Source organism: Hylobates moloch, unplaced genomic scaffold (genome assembly GCF_009828535.3).
Source record: "Hylobates moloch isolate HMO894 unplaced genomic scaffold, HMol_V3 SCAFFOLD_5, whole genome shotgun sequence".
Lineage (NCBI taxonomy): Eukaryota > Metazoa > Chordata > Mammalia > Primates > Hylobatidae > Hylobates > Hylobates moloch.
The window spans coordinates 41,578,432-41,598,980 of record NW_026652280.1 but is presented as its reverse complement, the minus strand read 5'-3'; positions in this window follow the sequence as shown (position 1 = coordinate 41,598,980).

The window sequence follows — 20,549 nt, the reverse complement described above, 5'->3', positions numbered from 1 at the left end:
AATGCTAAATGATGAGTTAATGGGTGCAGGAAATCAACATGGCACATGGATACATATGTAACAAACCTGCACATTGTGCACATGTACCCTAAAACCTAAAGTATAATAAAAAAAAAAAAGAATATCAGATGAAGTAATGGAGAAAAAAAAAAAGAATGTCATATCTTTACCACTAATTATAATATCTGCCTGTGGAACCCCCTTCTTCTTTAAATACCAGAAACCTATTATATCAACTATTTAGACTGGAAATTCTTGGGGGAGAGATATCATGTCTTCTTGAGGTCACTACTGCAAAAAGTTTTCATGTTCTACTCATCCTGTAGAATCCAACTCAAACCCAATTTGCTTTAGGAAACCTGTTCTGAATACTCCTGCCCAAATATCTTCCTTCTCTAGATCTCTCCTGGATTTTAAATCAGTACTATTTGCTTTGTGGCCATAATTATTTAAGGTATTTTATTATCCAAATAATAATTTCAAATACTTTAAGATAAAGGCCATGAATCAACTTTTCCATGCATTACTTGCAGTGCCTAGCCAAAGTTTGGGGGGTGGGAGGAAGTGTTCATTTTCCAGTAAATTATGACGGATGAATTGCATGCATACATGCATGCATGAATGAATTTCTCTCCTTGTGACTGCCTAGCAGCATGGCATTTGTAAATTTTCTCCTGGCATTTCAGTTGGCTTAGTGCCTTTTTATTGGATAATTACTGCAAAAATGGTTTCTGTATCCTCAACCACCATTTAAAAAGTCAAATTTAGAGAGCAAAATGACTGTCTGTTTACAGAAACATCTTGCCTTTTCTTAAGAAAACTCAGCCTCTTAGCTTCTTCCACCTGTGCCTGAGAATCTGCCCTCTCTCACTAATAAAAATGATTGAAAAGCACCTTGAAAATACAAAGTGCCATATAAATGCTAACTGAGGCAATAATAAAACAGTAATAATAACTGTTTGCTGATAAACGTCACTTTCAAGCCCAGGGGAGACATTTTGCAGGGGGAAAGCAGAATGGGCTCTGTGCTTGTCCCTGGGCCATGGCTCACTCTGAATCACACTGTTCTTCCTCCATTTGGACACCATCATTTGCAATGGTCATGAAATAGTACTGGTATGTAAAATTATTGTCATCATCCACATTGTAAAAAGCAATGTGTTGCCAAGTAATCCATTCCCTGACAATTGCCGGGGTTACCTCATTCAAGCTGATCGTTTAGAAAATAAATGGACTTCGAAGGGAGTGCACTAGGACTGTTCTGCTCCTGTGGCCACAGCTCAGCCCATGATGTAGGTGCATGCGGTATACCTCCAGTTTTGATTAGTCCTGGGCCAAGTTCCATCAAGGAATGGATTCAGTGTGGACCCAGAGGAGTTAGCTGATAACATGGGAGTTGAGAAGCTATAGGGGAGTCTCCTTGCCATGAACCTACACTTTGTGCCTATACCCCATTCTGATAAGAAAGATAGATGCAGGCACAGGGAGAATAAACTCAGGGCAGAGTTTAATGAGAGACTGGGAGAAGAAAGAAATCAGGTGTAAAATGAAGCCTTGGAGTGCATAACTCTAAGAGATGGAGAGGGTATTCTAGGGGAAGAAGTCAGCCTCTAGAATCCTGCAAGTTAGAGAGGAGATGAAGGATACTGGCACACTTATCTGTATCAACTGAAGGAGAGGAAGGGTGTGTGGGAAAGAGAGGCCCAAGTACGACAAAGGCAGAGTTGTCCATACTGATTTTGTATGGATGTTGTTCCCTCCCAATGGGCATTTACAACCAGGCAAATCATTCTTATTCTTCTAGAGAGGCCCAGGTATGACAAAGGCAGAGTTGTCCATACTGATTTTGTATGGATGTTGTTCCCTCCCAATGGGCATTTACAACCAGGCAAATCATTCTTATTCTTCTATATAGGCCCATCTTCCTCGCTCAAACCTTATGGTACTCTTTTTAGTCATCTTCTCTTTTATCTACAGTCTTGATTAACCTGTCCATTTCTCTCTGTCTCCCCTGCTACCACTACAGTCCGCCCGTAGTTCCACATGCAATTCCTCTACTGATCCATACAACTAATTACCTTAAACTTCTCCATATTAGTTCCTTACCTTGACTTTCTACCTACAATTTCCCTGTCGGTTTGTCAGAATCTAGTTGTCATTTGTAATCTCCACCTCTCATTCCCTCATTTCCACATCCAGTCAGTGACTGTATTAGTCATATTAGTCAGGGTTCTCCAGAGAAACAGATCTAAGAGGGTATACATACACACATACGATTATAAGCAATTGGCTCATGCTATTATGGAGGTTGAGAATTCTCATGATCTACAGTCTGTAAAGTGTAGATCCAGCAAAGCTGGTGGTGTAGTTCAAACTCCTGAGAACCAAGAGCACCAAGGGCAGAAGACAGATCTCCTAGCTCAACCAGACAGGTAGAGAGCAAATTCAATCTGCCTCTACTTTTTTGTTCTATTCTGGCCCTCAGCAGTTTGGATGATGCTCTCTCACATTGTGGAGGGTCATCTGCTCTACTCAGTCCACCAGTTCAAATGCTAATTTCTTCCAGAAACATCCTCAAAGACACAACCATAAATAATGTTTAACCAAATAGGTATCTGGGCATCCTATGGCCCAGTCAACTTGAAACATGAAAGCAACCATCATAGTGACCAAGACCTCTGATATGTCTTCTGTGTTTATCCCTCCTCTCCATTCTCAGTGTTATCCCAAAGATCAAGACTTTTTGCTGAGTTTACCTTCAGGTCTACATGCTGGGGAGAGGGGCTGTTTTGAGTTTGAGGACTTGTTCTAGGTTAAAGTGAGGTCTCAGAGATCAGCTGAGTTGAAGTGAAACCCCATTTAGGGAATGAAAGCAGAAAGTAGACTTTCATTTATTATTCTATATACCTTTCATGTCTGAGATCAAAGACATAAGGATTTTGTAACATATGATTATATTTGTGGCTTTCATTGGTTTATCATTTTAGTATCCTGCATCTGTTTCCCTGAATTATTAGCAATACATTTCTCATGGGGAAAAGGCCTAAGTGCTTGTTTTCAGTGTTAATAAGGAAGTGGGCTGCAGGAAGAGTGTGGAGGGTGCTTACGTTCTTGGGAGAAAAGTCCTAAGGGAAAGAATGAGCTGTGGCAGCCATCAGGAATAGGGAAGAGCAGAAGCAGCCTGCGATCCTGTCTCCCTCACTTTCCTATTCCCAGCAAGAAACACATAGAGCAGGGCAAGCCCTGTGGGATCTATAGGACAATGGTCACTATTTAATAAGTTGTCATTACACATAAGACAGCTCACATATGCTGTCTTTAGTGTGTGTTTTAACTCTTCACTTAGGCATGCTTATTCTCTTATTACAAATAAGAATACTTGAGGATTAGTGGTATGGTGAACACCTGTCATTTTTCCATGGCCAGTGTCCCTGCACCCATGTCTATTCCAGCGAATATTTCTTCATCTGGTGAGGCTGTCAATCACCCAGCTCTCTTCTCCTGCCCCAAGTTTAGATCTGTGATTCAGGCTGGCCAGTAAAAATACTACTGTCCTCTGGTGAGGCATTCAGAGGGGTCTTGTTACCTCAATGACCAAAGTCTTTTCTCACGGACTGATGGGGAGACTTTGAAAGAGAGAGATATACTTTGAAAGTATATCTCTCCTTTTAAGAGATGAGTAGACAGGTCCAGGCAGGCCCAGAGATTCAAGTGGCCATCTCTGATGTGGAATGATGCCTGATGCCATGTGGAATGAATCTGCTGAAGACTAAAGCCAGAAGAAAACAGAACCAAGAGAGAAACAGAGAGGGTAAAATCCATGACAGAGACAGAGGCATCACAGAGCTTCCTAAAGGCTTCGCACCCTGGCTTTTCTCAAATCTCTACCCAAACATAGCATTCTCCAACCACTCAGTAAAAAGCAACCACTCCTCTCCTGCCTGATCATAATCTATTTTTCTCCAGAGCATTTATCACCATCTGTCATACCATATATTTACAGATTTTTCTGTTTGGTTCACGGTTGTAACTTCAGCACCTAGAACAGCTCCCAAACCCAAAGTAGGCCCTTAGCCAGTATTTGTGGAATGGATAAGAGAGTCACTTGATCGGCTGGTCCGGCTGTGACTAATGCAGTAACCCACCCCTTCGGTTTTCCAGTCATACAAGCCAAAGTGGTTCCTTTTCTACATACACAAGCTAGATTTGAATTTTTATTACTTGGAAATAAGAGCTTCAACTAATATTAACAAAAAGGTGAAGTGTTCACAAAAAGGTGAAGTGTATCCACAGTGGTACATGGTAAAGCCAGGGGTGAACCCAGCTGTCACACATGCCAAACCATTGCTTTTCTGGATACCACCTCCCCTAGTAGGGATCCATTTACTCCCTGACACCTCAGCCTTAGGGATTTTATTTATTTATTTATTTATTTATTTATTTATTTATTTATTTATTTTGAGATGGAGTTTCACTCTTGCTCCCTGGGCTGGAGTGCAATGGAGAGATCATGGCTCACTGCAACCTCTGCCTCCCAGATTCAAGTGATTCTCCTGCCTCAGCCTCCCAAGTAGCTGGGATTACAGGCACATGGCACCACGCTCGGTTAATTTTTCTATTTCTAGTAGAGACAGTTTCATAACGTTAGCCAGGCTGGTCTTGAACTCCTGACCTCAGGCGATCTGCCCACCTTAGCCTCTCAAAGTGCTGGGATTACAGGCATGACCCACCGTGGCCAGTCTAGCGTTAGGGATTTTGAGAGATACTTTTCCCCAGCAGCTGACACATTGGCATTTGGGCAGGGGAACATCTCAAAAAATGGAAATAGGAGCCCAGACATACTAGTACTTTAGGAAGGGTCAGGGTATCATGTTTTCCTATGATTTACTTTTGTCCAAACTGGCTTCATTAATTTATTCTTTCACCAGCACAACCTATTTTTATGGAGACATTTTATGATTTATTTAGATTCCTCCAAGCTTTAGCTGAGGCTGTCTGAAAGATTAAAAAAAAAAAAGCTACAGATGCTTAGGGTAGGGAAGGTCTGTGATGACCATAAAAACTTTATAATACCTCTCTGGAGGGAAGGAGGATGCAGGCATGGTCTACCCTTACCGAAGCTGGGGTTATGTGGCAACGGATTGATTAATCCATATACATTTGAAATAAAATATATGACTAAACTAAATTTTAGTTATGGATATTGATTTTATTGACTAAATCCTCCTCCCTACAAACTCCTTGGTTTGTCTAACAGAAATGTTAGCATTTGACCAGGGTAAACAAGAATGAGGCTACAGGCCTATGCACTGAATGAATAAAGAAGGCTGAAGACTTGTGAGGAGGGGTGTGCAATATGAAGACATCAGCATAGTTTGTCTTTTGTGTCCCCAGGATACTCCCCCACTTCCAGTTTCTCTTTTCTCTTAGAGTCCTCATTTCTCTCTCAGCACCTGCTCTTAGATCTCTCATTTATGCCAAGCCATAAGCAACAAAAATCAGTGTAAACCACAGCTCTTACAGGAGAGATTTACACTTTGGTCACAAAGGAGAACTCCATTGAAGCTAAAAGTATTCATTTCAATGGGAGAACAACAGGGACAGTGACCAACTGGGGAATACTGAGAGTCACCCGAGTGCTCATCTTGTCCTTGAAGACTTATTATGCAGGCACATTTCAATCAATTCATTCCACTGGACATGGAAGTTGGATATTTTTCAATTCAAATGGGACTAGAGATAGTACTCTAGCCATTTTGATATACATTAGCATTTAGATTTCAAGGTGCTTTCACTGCAACTTGAAGCTGTGGGAGTGCACTGTTAACATGTGAGCTCTGAGTGGGGCAGGTGAGGTCTGAGTGGAGCTGAGAAGACGGCCTCCCTTCAGACAAGGCACAGTGTGCTGTTAAGAATGACAGATCCTGATCTGACTCACCACTGAGGGAAGCAGCTCGCCTTCATGCTGGAGGTTTCCCCAGGCATGTGGAGGACACAGAACATAGCCAAATATTCTGCTTTTTAAGTTCCCCATCTTCAGTGACTTTGTTTTCTATTTGCCTTAACACACTCACTCCAGAACCACAGCCTGGATTATGTCACGTGCCAGACATGCACTCTCTGGCCATAGTGTGCACCATTGCTAGTCTCTTAGGCCTCTTTCCACTGCTCCTCCTGCCTTGATTGCCCACGTCATTTTCTCCTGCAGTATAAAACACTTTAAATCTTCACATCTGTTTATATTCAGCCTTGCCAGTGATTTAACTTTTTTAATCTTTAATCTTTTCATTGGAAAAATGGAAGTATAATAGGTAGAGCCCACTATGCAGAATTTTTGTTAAGAATTGAGTTACTTAATACAAGCAGGTGAGGATGAACTTCCTGCAGTGCCTTAGCTTCATTGAATCGAGCACTCAGAGAGTGGTGGCTCCTGGAGGGCAGGGTGGAGGGTGTGATAGCCATAGTACTAGAGACCCAGGGGGAAATTCTGTTGTACTCTCTCGCAGGCGTTACTGTTTGTGCTAAGTTGAGAAGCAAATCTGTTTTCCTCCTTTTTCTGTTTCTTCTTTCCTTCCTTTATTCCTTTCTGATTGGTTCTGAAGAATGGCCACACTAATAACATACTTCTAATTAAATATTCAGTGTTCTTTACGTTTTGGGCAAATATTGTACTTTGTAAGTAATTTTTATGTTATATATAATCTGATTAAGTCCAATATATTTTTATTTTTCTTTAATTTCTTAAGCAGCTATTGATTTTTTGGTTGGTCAATATCAGCATTTATTTATTTTTTTAGTTTTATTTTTTTTGAGACGGAGTCTCACTGTCGCCCAGGCTGGAGTGCAGTGGCGCAATTTCGGCTCACTGCAGGCTCCACCCCACGGGGTTCACACCATTCTTCTGCCTCAGCCTCCTGAGTAGCTGGGACTACAGGCACCCACCACCTCGCCTGGCTAATTTTTTGTATTTTTAGTAGAGACGGGGTTTCACCATGTTAGCTAGGATGGTCTCGATCTCCTGACCTCGTGATCCGCCCGCTTTGGCCTCCCAAAGTGCTGGGATTACAGGCGTGAGCCACCGCGCCTGGCCAGTATCAGCATTTATTAAGTTGAAGTTATTGTTCATCAGTCAACTGTGACCTTACAAATTAAGTTATTAAAAACTATTAGCTATAGTTGTGTCCACATATACATTCTTGAGCTTCATTTGATTAGCCACATGTTGAAGCAGAATTCATGCATAGTCTCAAGAACCAGGAACATTTATTCAACATGTCCTCTAGACTCATAGATTACCTTACTCAATATTAACAATTTGTGCTTAAAAAGAATGTTTCATGGTATGGCCCTGGCACATTTCACTAAGTTGTATGTTGGAGATTTGTGCCTGATTCAAGATTCCTGTGCATGTGTCACAGAACCCTCCTATTTTCTATTGTTTGACAAATTTGCACAGGCTTCTCCAGTCAAAAACATCTTTTCCCTGACTGATGGTCACCTTAAATTGTCAGAGATTCATAGATGTGCAGATCTCCTTGAGATAATGTTTTTGAAATTTCTACCCTGTACTGGTTTCTTCCTGGAACATTCCTCCTACAGATCTCATTATAAAAAAGTTCTTATGTATATAGGGACCTGAATTTATTCCCTATAATTTCTATGCAGTGGTGGTGCTTGTAACTTCCAGAACATCCTGTTTTCTGTTATTTAAATGATTGTCTTGTTGCCATATAATTCCACAACTGGAGTTCCATTTCTTGGAATTTCTTTTCCTTGATTGCTCTTTCGAAAAGCAAACAGACGTGAGACTCACTGGATTATCTTTCCATAAAACATAATGCCACAAGAAATTAAGAGTGGTTTTTGGCAAAGAGATGTCTTCTTTATCTCTGTAAAACTGTAGTATAGAAGGAAGGGTAGTAGGGGGGTACAACAATGCTCTTCCAATCAAGTTATAAGAATTTACTAGCCACTGCTGTTCCCATATCCTGATAACACAATGGCAACGTTTGGAGAGTAGGAGAATTATAAAAAAATGCTACAGAACATGCAATCTTTGGGTCCATAAAGCTAGCTTTGCAAATGATGAGACAAGTCATGGTTTATTTTATGAGTGAAATATTATGTTTCATTAATATGAAAACAAAGAAGATATGTGTTTCCTTATGAAGGGACATACCAGTTCTACCTCAAACTATGCCTCTCTCATTAATTTCTCTGCTTATTTTGATAAGAGTGGGTTGTAATACACATTATAACATTGTGATGAAACCTCTCTCTACTCCCACTTTACAACTACTACGTTGCTATGCAGCATACATGGTATATGAGTAATAAAGGGAACAACAAAGGAAGTATGGACAGTTCAGGGTAGAACACATTTCATGTTGGAAAGTCATGTCTTACTGATGGTTGATGAGAAGAGTGCGGTATTTCAACATCACCACAACCACCTTAGTGTTTCCCTTCCTCATCTCTGTCCAGCCCTTCTTTGAAATGTCCCTTCACACTTGCCTTCTGCTCTAGAAAACCCTCCACCAATCTCCAATGCTATCAGGTTTTATCCTACCCAGTTTTCTGCTAAAATTCTGCCTCATCTTTTCGATCCATTTAAAATTCAATACCTTCCTTGAATTTATTCCTCATGGTATCAATACATAGGGCTCTCTCTCTGTCTCTCTCATGAATTTTGCCTATAGAATTTTTATTCCCTGTGTAGTATACTTTTAAGAACTGTTGCTGTTTGTCTAAATGACATTTCCTTCAGTGAAGGTGAATGCCTCTGTTTCTGGAAACACTGCTTCTCAACAAAGCCATAGCTCAACAGAAAGCTCAGCTTCTCCTGTGGGGTGTCCCAGTTAGAATCTAAGTAGATTGAGAGGGGTCTGAGTGTGTCTTTCCACATCTGGGAAATCTCTAGGGAGAAAAATGACCATTACTGTGGGATGAAAAGGAGTCAGGTACAGAAAGAGAAACTGTGAAAAAATGCTTTCTGTTTGTGGATGTTGGTGGACAAGGGCAGGAGTCGGGATGGCAGATATGGGATTGATTTCAGCATGGTGTCTATGCATGCTTAACAATTAGCACATTGGAGATGCCAGAGAGGGCTCTGTTGGGGGGTCAGAGGTTCTCCTTGAGCAGGTGGTAAACAGAGCTCATGGAATCTAAATTATTTTACAGTGACCAATTTGTACCCATAGATTGGTGTGGTCTGTGAACTCTGTTATACAACAATTTATTTACATGTATTATGGGCTAGAAACTTTATTCTTAAAGCACTTTATTGGGGTAACAGCCATACAGAAAAAGCTATACATATTTAATATATACAACCTGATGAGATTGGAGATAAATATATACTCATGAAACCATCACTGCAATCTATGTCATAAAGTTATCTATCACTTCCAAAAGTTTCCTACTACCGTCTCTATTATTATTACATTGTAATAAAAAAAAAAACTTAACACAGTGAGGTCAGGAGATCGAGACCATCCTGGCTATGGTGAAACCCCATCTCTACTAAAAATACAAAAAATTAGCCAGATGTGGTGGTGGGCACCTGTAGTCCCAGCTACTCAGGAGGCTGAAGCAGGAGAATGGCATGAACCCAGGAGGCGGAGCTTGCAGTGAGCCGAGATTGCACCACTGCACTCCTGCCTGGGCAGCAGAGCAAGACTCCATCTCAAAAAAAAAAAAGAAAAAAAAAGAAAAGAAAGAAAACTTAACACAGGCTCTGTCCTGGACTAGAAACTTTACAGCATTTTTTTTCCTGATATTGTAAAATCCTCTATGGTAGGGATTATTATTTCCCTTCGAAAGCCCAAGAAACCACCAAGGTTCAGAGAAGTTGAGCAATGTGATCAAGGTCACACAGCTCATACAGATACGTGGTTATATCTTGGTTCTGGACCTAAGCCTCCTTCCAAACTTACCACTTTGCTATGCTTTGGAAGCATTCAATTTAAGTTTATTGAAAGATCCAACAAATGAAGACCATGCTAAGGGTTTGAGATAGGGCACTAATTATGGTTTATATGCATCCCTTTAGGATAGAACCCAACTTTATAGTAATAAGGTTTATTTCATTTCATGGGATTCTGGTTTTATAAAGCCTATAGCCCCATTAATGATATTAGATTTCATGAAGAAAACAGCTTTTTAAATGCAGATTTGATATTTTAAAAGGGGAGTATGATCACCCATATTTATACCAAGTTTAGACTAAGCTCCCTGCTACCTCTACGACCCCACACCCTTGCAGTGGGAAGAAAGCTTATTCAAGGCCAGATGATATAGGGTGCATCATGGGGACAATATTCTTATTGCTCAATATTTAAAAGCAATAATTTCAGGATACTTAACCTCATAGATTTTCTAATACAGTAAAATTAAATAAAAAACACCCTAAATGCAGCTGATATAACCCCTTCATGTGCAATTAGCAAATATTAAATAGAAACTTTAATATTAGCATTATTCTTTATGCCCCAGTGAGTGGGATATTATTTAAATTGATATGACATATGAGGATATAAATAATTCCTAAGTGTAAATTTAAACTGGAATTTTAGAGTTTGAAATCAGTATTATCAATTCCCTATTTCCCAGTGTATCATTTATTACCAGCCTGAAGATTTTTTTTCAAAGAGATTAAATTAGCATTAGGGCGATGATAAACATTATAAATAAATACAAAAATTGCTATTCCGGAAATCCAGTTGAAAAGAAAGTAAATGAATTGGTGTGGTATCAAATTCCATCTTCCCTAGAAGAGCTCAGACATAGTTCCAAGCATAAATAATCCTCTATAACTTCTTTTGCAATCAAAAATGAAATATATTAAAGCCTGAAAGTATAATTTCATTATCTACTATTCTAGATACGCAAACTAAGATTCAGAAATAGCTGTGGCATGAGGGGAATTCTGATTAGTTTCACACCACTAGTTGGTCAGGGCAGGAAAAAAGCTAGCACTACTGAAATATTAGAGATGTTTTCTGGGTCTGAACACCTCCTTAGGCTTGTCCGTGGGGGAAAACTTGAAGTTGACAATGGTGAATCTCTTTTTTTCCAGACGACTCTCCTTCCAGGTGTATATGAACTTCTCAGTGTAAAGCTTAGGTTGTATAATCAAATTTGGCTTGTTCTAGTCTAAGTTTGTCCTGTAATGGTTTCAGAAAAGCCACACAGCTGACATATTTCCGTATCCTTCTCACTTTGAAGATACGTTGCAGAATAATGACAAGGTGAGGTTCCACTGAGTCACATACATGTGGAAAATCAATACTTTTTCTTGTGCTGTGTTGGGGGCCGTGTTTGTTTCATGCTTAGCCATCATAGAGATCCACCCACTGGCATCATCTGAGAGCTCCCTAGAATCAACCCTAATCTAAAATAGCTGTGAGGTGCCACAATGTCCAGAATGTCCACTACTAACACATCATTTCATTTTTTATGTTATGCATTTGAGGCTCCTCTCTTTGAAAGCAAATAACATGGAGGAAATTGGGAAATTGACATATTTTAAAAAATACCATAGATATTCTTTTAAACATGGTGAATTGACCACAACCACAGAAGGAGGAGAGAAAGGTGGAAGGCCTCAGTAAATTACTGGAGTGTGGAAATGAGATGATGAAGTGGTAACTATCTTGGCAGAGGAGAGAGAAAAATAATCCATGTACCTCCTAAGAGGTATTGACAAATTAGTGGGAACATTTGTTCTCTGAAACCCCCGAAAGGCTCAGAGATAGGAGACACTAAGAGTATCTGGGTCACAGAAACTGAAAAAAATTTTATATGGTAAAAATGATACCTGAAGGCACCTTTCTTACTCACAGAGACCACCTATTTCCTCTTCATTTTCACTCCCTTTCTGCCTAAATTGCAGAGGAACTGAATTTTAACATCTGAAAGAATTAAACCACATAGGCCTAACAAAACAATTTTGGAATATTTTCCATCAAATATAGTGGAGCACAAAGGCTGAAACACAGTGATTCAATAATTATAGGAGTCTTGCGTGTTGGACTGTGAAATTCCTTTCCCCATTTGGCCCTGTTTCCGTAACATGATCAGGTGAGCACATAACTCCAAGCAGGAAGACACAGGAGATTTCTTGGAAGAAATATAATGACCCCAGTATGGCAAGAAGTCCTACAAATCTCAATGTTTGATGTTCCCACTGGGAAGACCAGTGCACAGCCCTCTCACTCTAGTAAGTTGGCAAGCTCCACCCAAGCCTTCAGCTTTCCATTAGCTCTCAAGTTCTTTTTAACATATGGATGCAGTCAAGAATGGCTTGACTTTTGAATAAAGACATCAAAGACTAAGAAGAAACAACAACCACAAACATAAAAAAATACAAATTGAAACAAACAGAGAAGGCAGAGAGCAGAACACTAATACATGCGTTATGTGAGATTCAATTTTGTGGCACAACTGTACTGGAAAGAGATGGTAGGAGAGAGAGAGAGAGAGATACCTGGGGAAGAGGAGGGGTTAGAGAACTCAAAACATCCTTTATGAAAGGATATCCACAAGTGATGCCAGTTATCATAAACAAAGACATATAAGAATATTTTTTAGAATTTGGAGAAAAATATTAACATATAATAGGAAGGATATAAAGCTATTTAAACATATACAGTATAAAAGATACATAGTAAGAATTTCATAGTACTTGCCTCTACAAGGCAGGACAAAGGGAAGAAATTAGGACTGCTGTTTTTCTCTATAGGGTGTAACTATTTGCATTTTTAAACCACAGACATGCATTTCTTTAATAAAATTAATAAAATATTTAAAAAAAATAATTTATCTCCAGATTTCAAGTCAGTTTTACAGATGTCTCAGTTTGAAAAGATTTATCAGAGATCTAGGTTCTTTACCCACTGTCAATCTGGGACTCATTCCTAACAGCTAACACCCCTGAGAGCCTCTATCTGTGACTTAAGCCCACCCAATTCCTGAGCCAATGCAGGAGGCAAGGGAGCTCATCCATGTTTGGGCACATTCTCAGGCTGAGTCTCAGGACCTAGGCATGGCAGCTGAGTTAACCTGTGGCTTTCAGAGTTGTCCTGATGCCCCTAAGAGCCAGACTTGTTGCTCCCAGGACTTGTAGAGCTTGCTGGCTGAAGCTACTGCTCTACCTACCTCCTTTCCTAAGTGTGTGGCTTGACCTTTCTACCTGATGCCCTCTAGTCCTCATGAGTCAATCTCCACCTTGTCACTTGAGACATACTTTTGGCTTTGAACCATCTGGAAGACTGATGGCTTAGACAATCTTCTCTGAGTTCTCCTCCATAATGATAGACCTAGAACTGGACTCCTCTTCACTGCCAAGTCTCCTGCCATAGATCAAAATATTTCCCAATCTTACTTCCTAGATACCAGACTATTAGCTTATTGCCCTGGGACCTGGGGCCATGGCTGAGCCTTGTCTTCTAACTTGATGTCGAGAAGCCAACCACTGAGCTCCTGAATACTGCATCTTCTTCCACAATGAGATAATATTCCTTAGCCCCTATCCTGCCTAATCTGGCTTGCTTCCTTTCTCCACCCATCTGATTGGTGTGGATCATCATTATGGATGACTTTTAAGTCATCCATAATGCCTTCAAATGGAACATCTTTGAGAAATCACAGATACCAGTCCAACATATTACATGCTTTCTTCCTCCTTAAAATATAAATACTCCTAAGAAGATAAATAAGCAATCACTACATTTTCAGTCTAGGACAAAAAATTCTATAATGTAGAGGCCTGCGGTTGGTAGGTAACCAGTGGGCACCTGACCTAAAAAAATGACAGTAAGTTCTTGGAAAATTTTACTGTTTTCTCTGTGCTGCCTGATAACTACAGAACTGTAGCTTTTTCTTTATTATTTTTTTAAATTTTCCACCAGCACATATGGTGGAATTCTACTATAGGCTCCAGGCTTCCCATTTAACCTCAAAAATCAAGAGAAAGCAATTCCGTAGGTGGTTAAGAATATGTCATAGGCACAAACTCAGCTTAAGGCATTATGAATTTTCTGTGGAGAAAATGCATTTATTCATTCTGCTTTAAGTCAAGATGGCTGAAACCCATTATCTCAAACTTTCAAAAAAAAAATCCCCTTTGGGATGTGAATAACCTATAAAATATTTCAGTCAAAAATAAAATTTTTGGAGGAAGTGAGGGTCCTGTTCAAACGGATGGGGTAGAGTTTAGGCTTGCAATCATCAAAGCTTTCTCTGAGCCTTCCACATAGGAAGGACCATGGAGAGTTAATGGGTGATATTATCCTAATTATTACTATATAGCATAAGAGGGCCAATCTATTTCTGTAGAATAATAGAGTTAGGATGAGATTTGACAGCATCTGTCACAATAAATGCAAATATATAGAGAATTGACAATGAGACATGATCTCATAAGTGATTCTATTTTCTATCTGAATAATGACAATGCTGCATTTCAAGCTCACATGACACATATCTTTGAAGGCTCTCTGGGGTCTGCACTGGAGGTCCTTTGTAACTGCATTTGTGAAGGAGAATGTATTTGGACTTGGAGTTTTCTAGAACTATTTATGTCCCTAGAGAATTTTCTGGCCAAAGCTTAGGTCTCTAAACATTCCTTTTCATGAGAATTTATTAATTAGTTTTCCTGTGCTTACTTCTGTGCTAGCAGCTTAAGGAAATGCAAAGATAGGGTTTCTGCCCTAACAGAGCTTACAATCCCATTGAAAGAGCTATGGGTACAGCGGATCATTCAATCCCAGTGCCAGGCAGGTGTTAAGTGCTAAACTGTGCTTGCCACATTAAGTGCTGTCTACAAAAGTTCATGGGGTGAGGGGCTCAGTAAGAAATTCCTAGAAGAGGGATGACTTGAACACTCTTATGTGGAAGAAAAAAAGGGTGAAGGAAACGGAGAAGAGGCAAGAATGGAGAAGTGAGAAGACTTGAACAAGCACCTGTGCAGAAGATTTAGAGTGGTACAAGGGTGTGTGTGACTGGAGCATACTCAGGGCCACTGCTGGGCTGGCTGGGACACCTGGACCAGTGTATCTTGTGCTGTCATCATCCCCATCCTCCTGCCTCCTCCATGATGCCATATAGAATGTGATCAAGGACTTCCTTTTAAGCCAGTAGATTAGGCAGCAGCATACCCTTCTCCTAATATTGCAGGTTCACAGAAGGATAAAACAAGAGCCTAGGCAGAGATGCCCATGTGCCTTGCAGTTTCCCTCATATTCCCAGGGAGAAGAGAGGTTGGGGACAAAGAGATACTTAGTAGTATCTAATAACACATTAACATTATGTGTCAGATCAACTGCAGGCTTGTATCTCTATTTCAGGCTGGTGAAGTGTTAATTAAATATTAATTAAACTGTTCACTTCCCTGACCCCATTAGGTCACAAATGTTTGCTCCTTTTATCTCTTTTTTATCAGTGTCCTCTACTCTGTCTCTTCTCACTGGAAACATTTCAAGCAGATTCCTATATTACCTCCCACTCTCTAAAACAACCATGCCTTGCTATCCCTAAACAAATAGACCATTTTGTTCTACAGTTATTTATAATGATAACAGTAATTAAAACAGCTATAACCTCGTGGATCTATCACTTGCTAAGCACTAAGATAAGCATATCACATGCATTGACTCATTTAATTCTATGTTAAATCTATGGGAAGACATAGTTACACCTGTTCAGGGTGAGTGCCTTCCCTAAGGTCAAAGATCTAGTAAGTGGTAGATCAGATCACAGCCTTGTGACCTGCTAAATGTGTGCTCTTTCTCTCACACTGCGTTGTCAAAGGGGAAACAAAAGTGGAAACACTGGGCTAGTGAAAAATAGTCTAAGGGGCTGCCAAAGGTACTCAAAGCAGTTAGCTCCTCCTGATAATTGATAAACTCTATTTACTAAGTTTCTATAGCATTTGAAGAACTGCCCAAGCCAAGAGTGTAGGTTATCTCTGTGCAAATTTACTGCAAGTGTAACTAACTCAGCTTTACTCCCTGCTCAGAATGTACTTGTTACTGCTCCCTTGTCGTTCAATGCACTTAAAAAAAAATTGGGCTCATCTGAGATGAATGGATGGATATACTCATTTCCTTATGTCTGCGGTGGGGGTGAGATGGACTAAAATGTAAACCAATATCTTCAACCAAAATAGCTGAGGGCTAAGGAAGATGGAGGGGAGCCCCCACTCCACCCCACTGGTGGAGAACGCAGAGGGGCGTTGAGATGTGTTCCTGAGAGCAGAAGTAGAGTTTTCTGAGGTAGATGACCTCAGGACTGAGTCTCTCACAGGCACCCTGTCTGCATAAACTACTATATGAGACCTTGCAGATTTTACCTGGAGGTTGGGCATCCATCTGGATTGCTTCTACTTCTAGAAGTCTGCAGTCTGCTTATTTTTACTCAGAATTTGTCTCTCCTTTTTTCCAGGGTGAACCCTGGAGTATCCCATCTATCCCAAGATAAGCCTTCCTGGGGTTACCCTTGGCTGATACCCTGAGAAAGGGAGAGAGTTTCATATCTGGCTTGTAGAAGTCACCCCTGATTGCTAGACTTTACAGTGGAGGCCTCACATTGCAGCTTTTATTCCCCTAAGAATTATTGTTCAATCTGGCCCCAAACTCATTTCTTTCTTTTCTGACCCATTTCTCTCTGTCTGAAGTATATTCACCAGATTGGTTTTTTTAAAAAGACATATGGGAATCTTAAGTCAGTGTTCCAAAATTATAAACTTACTTCAGATCTCCCATGGTCTGTTAATAGATGTTACATAAGAAGAAGATTCTGTGAGTAAACATGTTTGGGAAGTGCTGGATTAATCAAAGTTAAAACTTGAACGGGGGATCAACACTGTCCCTAAAGAGGGAGGAGAGAAAGGTTTGAGGACTCCATTGTATATGAAACATACTTTTTTCTTAAAGAAGAAAACATGGTAAGCAAGAAAGTAAAATGGTAATCTGTGTTTAATCTGAGTGGCAAGTATATGGGTGTTTTATTACTCTGTGACTTTTAGTATGTGTGAAGTATTTTCTAATTAAAATAGTGAAACATGTTTGCATTTTATTTTTTTCCTGCAGGATTTTTAATTATTATGTTAGTTTGAATTTTGAATCTTCAGGAGGGTGCTATAGCACCTGGTATTTCCCAATTATTTGACCAAAAACCCTTTTAGGAAAGAGCATTTCTCAGGACTCCTGTTCTCTGGGACAGACTCTGTGAGTGCCATTCCAGAGACACTAGTCTTTCCCATTTCCTTTTCTGCTGCTTATTCCTAGTGTCATTGTTGGCCCTAGGGCTCCAAAGCTGAGAAGCATCATCTCAGAACATTCTGCACTACCTATTAGGTTCCTACCGGGGTTAGCATAGATATTCAGTTTTCTGTTTCAAAGGGCTCTCTCTTTCTCCTACTCAAAATCTGATTACTTTCAGAGCACCCCTACTTTAGATGTATTTTCGGAACTGGGATGATTGGCATGTCCAACATTCAATGAATAATCTATTCCTCTCCAACTTCCTTCTTTTCTCGAGATACTCTTCAGATCCTTACTTAGGTTTAGGACCTTCACACATGCTTCCCTTCCTTCCAGGGAAGATGTTTTATAATCTCAAAATATTTTAAGCATATAGAATCTATAATAAACTCAATTTTCTAGAGTGGAAGTAGAGAATTATATTCTTATAGAGAAAGTTCCTTTCTGTTTTCTGCTCTATATTGAAATTACATTGGTTATCAGCAAATAAGTTTGCCTTCCTCAAGAAAAAAATATTTTTGCTAGTTAATAGAGATAGGCAAATAATTCTCATATATGAGATAGGAAATAAAGTGACTATTAATGCTGTGTAAAGTTAAAATCACAGGTTGGTAATGGAGGAGAGGTACAACGTAGTAGGGATAACGTGAGTTTAAGGGACACGGACTTGAAATGTAGGCTAGACTCCACTGCCAACTTACTGTGTGATTTTCATAGTTCACATTTCTTTAGACTTGAGATTACTATTTAAAAAGGAGTTACCATTAAGCATACCCTGAATACTTTACACTGCTGAGCAAATGAGAGAAAATGTTAAAAGACTTTAAAAGGTCTGAAATGTTAATGAGTAAAATGGGACGGATGCTTACTATTAAAATTTCTTAAGGTTATTAAGTTGGAGAGCTGTTGACCAAAATCATTGGACTGAATATTTCCATCATAAAATGCATGGTAATAAAATGTTGGCAAAAGGCCTTTGCTTAATTCATAGTTTATTCAACAAAACTCTCACCTGGGGGAAGACAGAGTTAAGAGGCCAGTAACCGAGGGAGGGTCAATAAACCATCTACCAAAGTGCTTGTGAGGTCAGGTCTTAAACCATGTGCGAAATGTGGATTCTAGGCAAACACCTCTGTTCAAGTCAGTCACCAAGTTAATTAAATCTTGATCTTCTGCATCTCCAAATGCACCTAGGACAGCCTGGCAAAAATGATCCTTATCTCAGCCATTGGATATCCAGGAGATTTGCCTATTCAAAGGTGAATGAAGTCAGCTTTTCTGTGGGATACACATGGAGAATGTGATGGGAAAAGGTGAAGAAAATGTTTCCTCACACTCTCCTTCTCTTCTTTGCATTTGATGTCATTTGTGAGCTATGGCTGCAATATCAGCACCAGTCACTGCTGAGATGACTGTTGAAACTCTGCTTGGAACAGGCAACAATTAGCACCCAAGGAGATGGGCTCCCTTAGCCCGGGCTACCACAGAACTAGGAAAGAATAACAACAATGTTCAGACTACTATTTCCCGTTAGATCAAACATGCATGCTTTATTAAACACAGACTATGTGTCTGTCCCTAATCTAGGTATAGGGGAGGGGAAGAGAAGGAAAAGTCTCCATTCTTATACTCAGCTTACTCCAATCAAAATGGGAAGCTACAACTTATGGAAATATTATAATTAAAAGTACATATTAATATATAATCAAGGACAAGACAATGTGATTTAGATAAGTAATACAATAGCGCAAAGGAGGAGTACCCACCTGTGACAAGGGTAATCAGAGAAGATTTTGGATAAGAAGTGATATACAGAAAGTGGTACCTACAAACATCTCGGGAAGGTAGATGGCTATTCCTCAAATGGGAAGGAAGGTAAACATTTCAGCATTAAGGAATCATGTAGTTGAGCATTTTCCCCATCTGTGCTAACCTTGGTAATGGTAGAACTGGTGTGGGATGGTCATACTTTGTCAAACTGATTCCAGAAACAGTGAACTATTCAAGTGACCGTCCCACTTTAGAGAGGTACACACATAACTCCAAAGAAAAATTGCCTACTTCACAGGCTCTGTTGTCTGTTCATTCCTGACTACTTTTCTTTGATCCTTGTGAAGACGGAATGCAAGTCAGAGAAGCCATGGCTAGCCTAGATTAACCTGGAACATGTTCAAAAACTTGGGACTTGGGCCCGGCTTGGTGGCTCATGCTGGTAATCCCAGCACTTTGGGAGGCTGAGGCAGGTGGATCACCTGAGGTCAGGAGTTCGAGAATAGCCTGGCCAATGTGGTGAAACTCTGTCTCTACTAAAAATACAAAAATTAGCTGGGCATGGTGGTGCACACCTGTAATCCCAGCTACCTGGGAAGATGAGGCAGGAGAATTTCTTGAGCACAGGCGGCAGAATTTGCAGCGAGCCAAGATTGCACACCTGCACTCTCCAGCTTGGCAAAAAAAAAAAAAAAAAAGAAAAAAGAAAAAAGAAAGAAGGGAGGGAGGGAGGAATGAAGGATGGATAGACAGAAAGAAAGATGGAAAGAAAGAGAAAACTTGGCATTTAGCAGGAAGTGGCATGTTTCAAAGAAAGACTCTCATATTTTGAAATTTATATTAGTAATCAGTTTCTAGAGCGTTACATTCCATTTTGTCTGCTATACATTTCTATCATCACCCTGAAATCCCTGTAAGCCATGGAGCCAGGATAAGAGTTGGCAAGCCATGACCCACAGGCCAAGTCTGGGTTACTGTATTTTTTTTGTTTTTTGTAAATAAAGTTTTACTAGAACACAATTATACTCATTTAATTATATATTGTCTATTGCTGCTTTCCAGCTACAACAGCTGAGTTAAATGTTTGTGATGAACATTGTGGGGCCCACCCTGTAGTATATAAGGTGATATCAAGGCCCAGCAAATTTCAGAGTCAGCAGAGACATTAACAGCTGGTGTACAAAAAGTACTCTGTGCCAGCGATAGCGCTGGGCTCCACATGTATAGGTTTATATAGTCTCTTACCACCACCATATCCAGCAGTTGTTATTTCCCCTTTCAATTATGAACAAATTGACTCCGAAGTTTTTTAAGTAATTTCTTTGAAGACTGAAATTCAGGACTTTCCAATTCCAAATGTCCTGCTCTTTGCAGACTGTCCTATTGGTTTGCCTGTTAGAATAAGCTATATGTGTAAGGAAGGGAGTAGAACTCAGAAATTTTAGGCAAATTTGTAATTTCAGAATTTTAGTTTTTCTTACTTTATACCCAAGAAATTTCAATAAATCAATACTT